Below are 7,899 nucleotides of genomic sequence, written 5' to 3' on the forward strand. Positions count from 1 at the left end.
TTTTCTCATGGAATACAACATCATGGCTACAAAGAACTTTTCAAGCCAGTGGTTCCCAAAGGCAATAGCTTATCTCACCTACATCATTATCTCCAAGAAAGATGCATTTGACTAACTTCAGATCCAACTTGTTGCATTTGTCTTTGTGAATATGGTAGAAAGCCTCACATCCAAAGACTTGCAAGTGTGTATATGAGGGAGGTTTAGCAAACTATACCTTCTCTGTAGCTATACCACTAAGAGTAGTGCATGGAATCTATTAATCAAATGAATTGCAATAATAACTACCTCAACCCAAAAATATTGTGGCAAGCTTGCCTAACTAAGCATACTACGAACCCATTCCTAAATAATCCTATTCATGGGCTTTGCAACACCATTTTGGGGTGGGCGTAAGAGATGGTTAACTGACATTAATACCTCTCATGAAAATGCTCAAATGCCTCAGAGATAAATTCACCCCCATTATCATATCATATGCATTTTAGTTTGGTTCTCAACCATATCAAGAAAGCGTTGAAATATAGTCAAAACTTTTAGCTTTATGGGATATGCCCAAACCTTATGAGAATAATCATCAATAAACATATCAAAATACTTTGCACCACCTAATGACTGAAAGGGCATGGCACCACAAATATCTAAATGCACAAGAGCCACTAACTCACCCATGTATGTAGAACCATACTTTTTATGTGAGTTACGAGTAAGCTTGCCATATAAATAATGATCACATGAATCAAAATAGGAGTAGTCATGAGGTGGTAAGTATTGCAAATGAGGAAGAACTTTCATTCCTTTGAGGACATATGTCCAAGACGGCGATGCCAAAGAGATGCATATGGAATATTGATCATGGCTAAAACATGATCAATAGATCTAAATACAATTGCCCACGAGACTTAGACCATAGTTATTAGTCCCTTTACCATCATGTTTGTGTCTAGCTCTGTAAGTGCACGAGAAGTATGGGCTCCATCAATGTTCTTTCCATTCACTTTTTCTATAAGCAAAGATCCCTTTACATAAAAGCATTTAGACCCATCTTCTTATAGCAAAGAACCCTTCAAGAACTGAGCTAAACAAGCTCTTATCAATCCAAAAGCCTTTTTCAAGCATCAATATATCGTTCGAGGATAGAAATGGGCCTCATAAGCATTAGTAGAGCATAAACCAAGCAAATACTTACTATCCAAAGAGTGAACATGTCAAGAATTGCATGGTGGGGGGTCTTGCTTGAGTTGCTGCGCCAAATACACACCATACACACAAGAGGAAGCTCACTCAAGAACACAAAAAGAGAGATGGAGGCCAAAACGTTTTCTTGTTGGTTTCTTCTTCTTTTTCTTCTTCCACACAATACAATGTATACAAAGTATAGATAAGATACAACATAAAGGAAAGTGGCCTAGTAAGTCAAACAATGCATAACTGACTATACTAGTCAACTGGTGCTATAACTATGTCAGTTGTAGGTAGGTGTAACAAACTAAATATAATAAGTGATAAGTCATTGGCCATGTGAGGATCATAATGATCATCGATGTGCTAAGTGTAGATATGCAGATCCGTCTAGCTAGGCAGTCCATCATCAATGTCTGCATGTGTTGAGCTTTCCATCTCAACAGAACAATAGGTTTGTCCTAAACTATAGGTGAACGGTTGATCTTAAGCTTCACAAATAGTGCTCAAGAAGGAGTTAGAGAAGTCAAGAACAATGCCTAAATGCTAGGCAACAAGCAAGAGAACCACTCAGAATGGCTAATGAATGCATGGTAAAAGTAACCCCTAAAAATGCTTCGCAAATTGTAGGGCTGATCCTAGGGTTGCCTTGCTATGTTTGACCTTCGAGATCACTTGGCAATAGGGAAAGGTGCTCTGAATGTGAGGAAAAAAGCCAAGAAGGGGAGTGGGTGCATATCTCAAATGAATTGAAGTGGGGCTGCCATGCAAGCTCAATTGAAGCTCTTTTTTCGGGCTAAAGTAAAAGTCAATGAAGCTCCTTGAAAGCTCACTCTATTACTAGTTGAAAGGTGGAGCAAGAGGTGAAAGCAAAAGTGAAAGTAAGAAGATGCAAGAGCTATGGAGATTCAAGCAAGAGAGAGCAAGATCATGTGTGGGAACTCTAATAATCACAATGTGTGACCTCCCTTTCCTTATTCTATTATCATAGATAGAATAAAATATATAGTGACAATGGTGGGTAGCCACCGCTTGTAGTGTACACATGTGCAAGTAGTAAGGAGAAGTGTAGGCGGCTAGGCATAGGTGGCCTTTAAACCCCAACATGCCTTGTAAGCTTCCTATTCCTAAGCACAGTGGAAAAACAATTGCCTTGGTTGGTTGATTCCACTTGGTTTTGTTAAGGGGAATAAAAATTTTGAGCTTCAATGCACTCAATAATGGGAGGTGAGTAGAGCTCTAATTGGTTTAAGAGTTCAATGTACCTTGGTGGACTAACTCTCACTTTATCACTCTCTAGCCCTCTCTAGCCCTCTCTAAACCATCAAGTTCACTCCTTCAAGCAAGTAAATAAACTATTGATTACAAGGTTGTTGTAAACATAACTCATTCTCCCTCTTATTGTAGTCGATCCACATTGGGGTTGGAGATGGCCCTAGGATCCTTATATGATCTTCTTGCTCCAAATGCTCAATCTATACCCATAGACTATTCAAACTACCATTGTAAGAAGAAGAAGAAGAAGGGGAAGAAGGAGATGGAGATGGTGCAATCAATGAGTGCTTCTCCCTTGTCCCTCATACTCTCAGACTCACTCTCTCCCTATCCCCCACCCCCACCCCCTTTCTCTCTCAAAATTGAAGTAAGAAAGAATGCAAACATGAGAATGCAAGAGTTGGAAGAAAATTGCACACAAATACGAATGGTAATCACAACTTTGGTGGCTAGCACTATTTAAGCAGATAGTACAATTTGTTAAGCACTGTGATGAGTGCCAATGCACAACGGTACCCATTAAGAAGTACAAGATTGATCTTATGCCAATTTTGGCCCATCAACCCTTTGAAAAAGGCAGAATTGATTTCATGGGACCACTCAGCCCCACAATGGAATATTCCCAAGTATGGTACATCATAGTTTAATAGATTACATGACAAAATGGGCTAATGCAATAGCAACATGAAAGAATGATGGCCACGTTCTTATGGGAACATATCATATCCTAATTTCAATAAACATAGCCAAAACCTTGATCATATATCCATCTTGAGTTTAAAACATGATCAATAGCATCCTCTACCAACAAGGTTTATGAGCTATTTTTCAAAACTTCAAAACCTTGATCATATATCCATCTTGAGTTTAAAACATGGTTAGTAGCATCCTCTAACAACAAGGCTTATGAGCTATACTTCAAAACTTCAAAGCTTCTTTTGTTAGCAACAAATCCCCAACTTTTTAGCCATGTTCTCTATAAAAGGGTGCAAATATGGAGGCTATTGGTACAATCAAAATGGTATGTATCTAATTTATCTTACTTTACCTATTTATTTTAAGCCTATTACAAGCATACATAGTAAAAAGGAGGGCAAGGAAGAGGTGGGAATATCAAGGAGGATCAAGAAATAGCATGCAATCTCTACATCAACAAATTAAAACTCTAACAAGAATAATGTATATATGGTAAAAATTATTAATTCATACAAGGAGGATATGTTATGTACACAAAATGATGTGCCAGAACTTAACGTTGAAGGGTGTCCTTTGAAATCGATAATAGTTGATCTCAACATGTAAATTACCACTAGAGGTGATTGATATAAGCAATGACAACTCAAATAAGCTAAAGTAATAATATGAAAGCATATTGTTAACACTTGGCACTGATGAAAGAAGAAGAGTGAGGAGGAAGCCCAATATGTGGTATTCAATGGATGAATTTTTTACAAATGCCACCCTACTTTGATGGTTAATGATTAATTGGTGGTAATATAATCTATTAGAAAAGTGAAAGGTGAGAAGGATCGAAGCTTGCATGCGAGCTATGGCGGGAGAGCAAGAGAAAGAAAGAGAGAGACAAGAAATGGGAACTCCAACAGTCACAATGTGTGACCGGGCCTTCCTTTATTCAAACTGTCACTAAAAGAATAAAGAATAAAGTGATGTGACGGGCGCCCGCCACCTGCAGTGTGCAGTGGCGGGTACTGTCAGTGTAGTAATACACGGGGCGGCACGGCGGAGGCGCCTTTACCCCCAACAACCTCCCACTTAAAGGCGAATCTGCCCTAGTGAGAGAGAAAAGAAAAAAGAAAAGATAGTACAAATGTACATAGGCACAAGGGATGAGGAAAGGTGACATCTCATCCAACGCCCATCAACCTCCTGAGGAAGGCAAAGCGCTCAGTAGTGAGGCTCTTCGTGAGTAGATCTGCAGGATTCTCGTCAGTGGAGATCTTGACAAGGTCAACAGACTTGTCCTCCACGACACCACGTATGAAGTGATACCTCACCTCAATGTGTTTCGTCTTCGCATGGAAGACCGGATTCTTAGCCAACTGAATGGCACTCATAGAATTTGAATGCAGTGTAGGTGTAGCATCAATCCCAAGGTCAGCAACTAGACGGCCTAACCATATGGCCTCCTTGCAAGCCTCAGTGGCTGCAACATACTCGGCCTCAGTGGTAGACAAAGCCGTACACTTCTGAACCCTGGACATCCAAGAGACAGCCCCTCCAGTATAGGTGAATACATAGCCAGAAGTGGACTTCCTACTATCTGCATGTCCTGCATAATCAGAGTCAGTGTACCCCACGACCCCTGTATCCTGGCTGCCATAGCAAATACACATATCTGCTGTGCCCTTCGGGTACCTCATGATACCCTTCACGGCATCCCAATGTCTGCTACCAGGTGTAGCCATATAGCGTGCCACAACACCAACTGCATGCGCAATATCTGGACGAGTGGCTATCATGGCATACATCAAACTGCCCACGGCTGAAGCATAAGGGATCTTGGCCATCTCGGCCCTCTGCTCATCTGTCTGCGGACAATCGGCCTGTGATACCTTCACATAAGAAGGTAATGGACAGCCAATAGGCTTTACGTCCTGCATGCGGAAGTGCTCAAGGACTTTATGAATGTACTCCCGCTGTGAGAGATACAAAAGCCCCTAATGCCTATCGCGCTTAATGCGCATCCCAAGTATATGTGAGGCCTGTCCCAAATCCTTCATCTCAAAGCTCTTCTTCAGCTGAGATTTAAGAGCATCTAGCTCATCATGAGCTTTCCCTGATATCATCATATCATCAACATAGAGTACCAAGATAAGCAAATTTCCATCACGGGCTTTCTTCGTGTAAAGACACGGATCCATAGCACTCCTGCTGTAGCCCTGTGACTGCATAAATGCATCAAACTTATGATACCATTCCCTAGGCGCCTGCTTCAAGCCATACAAGCTCTTCTTCAACTTGCACACTAGGTGCTCCCTGCTAGGTTCTACAAAGCCCTTAGGCTGATCCATATAGATCTCATCATGCAAGTCCCCATGTAGAAAAGCCGTCTTGACATCCATCTAATATAGATCTAAGTCAAGCTGTGCAACTAAAGCCAAGACTAAGCGCAGGGTGGTCATCTTAACCACAGGAGAGAAGGCCTCATCAAAGTCCACACCATGTTCCTGCTTAAAACCCTTTGCTACCAATCTAGCCTTGTATGCCGGCTTGGGGTGTCCAGGGGTACTTTTCAGCTTGTACACCCACTTGCATGGCAAAGCCTTCTTGCCCTTAGGTAAGGCAACCAAATCCCAAGTCTCATTCTTATGCAGGGAGTCTATCTCAGACTGCATAGCCCTCTCCCAGGAGTGATTGTCACCCCTGCGCATAGCCTCATCATAAGTGAAAGGCTCTTCTGCATATGTAACCAAAACATAATGCATAGAGGGCTGAAATCTATCAGGTGGACGTCTATCTCTAGCAGACCGTCTCACCGCAGGCTCTGCTACCTGGCTAACTGCCTGTCCAACACCCTGGCCCTGTGGAGGAACTGCTACAGGCTGTACTACTGGCTGTGCTGGAGCTCTAGGCTCCTCCTGAAAGATCACTCTGCGGATCTCAACCACCTTCTCAGGCTGCCTGTGCATCTTGTCTTCATGGAAGATGACATCATGGCTGCGTACTATTTTCCGCGCCTGCGGATCCCATAGGCGATAGTCCATCTCTCCTGACTCACCATAGCTAAGGAATATGCATTTAATGCTCTTTGGATCCAATTTACTCCTCTTGTCCTTGGGCACATGGCAGAATGCCTCACATCCAAAGACACGGAGATGCGCATAAGAGGGTGGCTTACCAGCCCAAACTTCCTCTGCAACCTGGAAATCCAATCCACTGGAAGGCGATCGGTTTATGACATGCACTGCCGTACTAACTGCCTCAGCCCAAAAACTCTGTGGTAGGCCTGCATGGCTAAGCATAGAGCACACATGCTCCTGAATAGTCCTGTTCATGCGCTCAGCCAAACCATTCTGGGGTGGGGTGTAAGGGGCGGTCAACTGACGCTTAATACCCCTATCATCATAAAACTGCTCAAAAGCATGCGAGACATATTCTCCTCCACTATCTGTCCTAAGGCATTTCAGCCTATACCCAGTCTGGTTCTCAACAAGAGCAAGCCATCTCTGAAAAACTGCCAAGACATTGGACTTCTGCTTTATGGGATAAGCCCACACTTTCCTAGAAAAATCATCAATGAAGGTAACGAAGTACTTCGCGCCACCCATAGACATGCAAGGCATAGGCCCACAAACATCGGAATGCACCAATGCCAAGGGCTCACTCATGCGTGGCCTACCCGATTTCTTATGCGTAGACCTATTCTGCTTACCATAAAGACAATGATCACACGAGTCAAAACATGCATAATCCAAAGGCGGAACATACTGCAAACCAGATAACATTTTCATTCCCTTTAAAGACATATGCCCCAAACGGGCATGCCAAAGTGATACATGTGGGATAGAGCCCACTGCCAAAACATGGTCTACAGAAGACCCAGATACAACAAGAGGATAGAGGCTGCCAGCCTTGGCGCCTCTAGCAAGCACAAGTCTGCCTTTGGTAATTTTCCAGGCAGAATCCCCAAAATATACATGAAACCCTGCATCATCCAACTGTCCTGCAGACATAAGACTGCGCGTAAGCGCAGGTACATGACGTACATCCCTGAGCAAAAAGGAACTGCCAGTGGAAAACTGCAACTGAATATCTCCACAGCCCACAATATCAAGAGACCTGTCATCTCCAAGTTTAACTGATCCAGATACAGTACGGTAAGAGTGAAACCACTCACGGTAAGGCGTCACATGGAAGGACGCACCTGAATCCAATAACCAGCACTGTGTATACATACTAGATGTCTCAGTCAAGTGTGAAGCATCAGAAGAACTAGCTGCAAGTATAAACTCATCACCACCATCGAACTCCTCAGTCTGCGTGACATTAATTTCCTCAATCTTGACGCTGGACTTCGCAGGTACTATGCTGCGATCAGAGGACTTCTCCTGCACTTTATCTTTTCCCTTATCCTTGCGCTTCTCATTGCACAACTCATGACATTGTGGTCTGATATGGCCCTTTTTCCCACAATGATGACAAGTGACATTTGCATTGCGCCCACACGACTTACTACGCGACTTGCCACGAGATTTAGACCGACCCTTCTGCGAGTCACAACCTCGGCCATTACCACGGTCATACCTGTCATTCCTGCCTCTAACTATCAAAGCATGACTACCACGAGAGGCATCCAAGTTTTTGCGATTCACCTCTTCCTGAAGAAGAGCACTCTCAACATCTGCCAATTTTAGAGTAGCACTAGAGGCACAAAGAGCAGTACGGAAAACATCCCATGACTCATTCAGAGTCCCAAGCAAG

The sequence above is a fragment of the Lygodium microphyllum genome, chromosome 8, assembly GCF_053477565.2.
Source record: "Lygodium microphyllum isolate KBCC chromosome 8, Lygodium_microphyllum_v1.1.10, whole genome shotgun sequence".
Classification (NCBI taxonomy): Eukaryota; Viridiplantae; Streptophyta; class Polypodiopsida; order Schizaeales; family Lygodiaceae; genus Lygodium; species Lygodium microphyllum.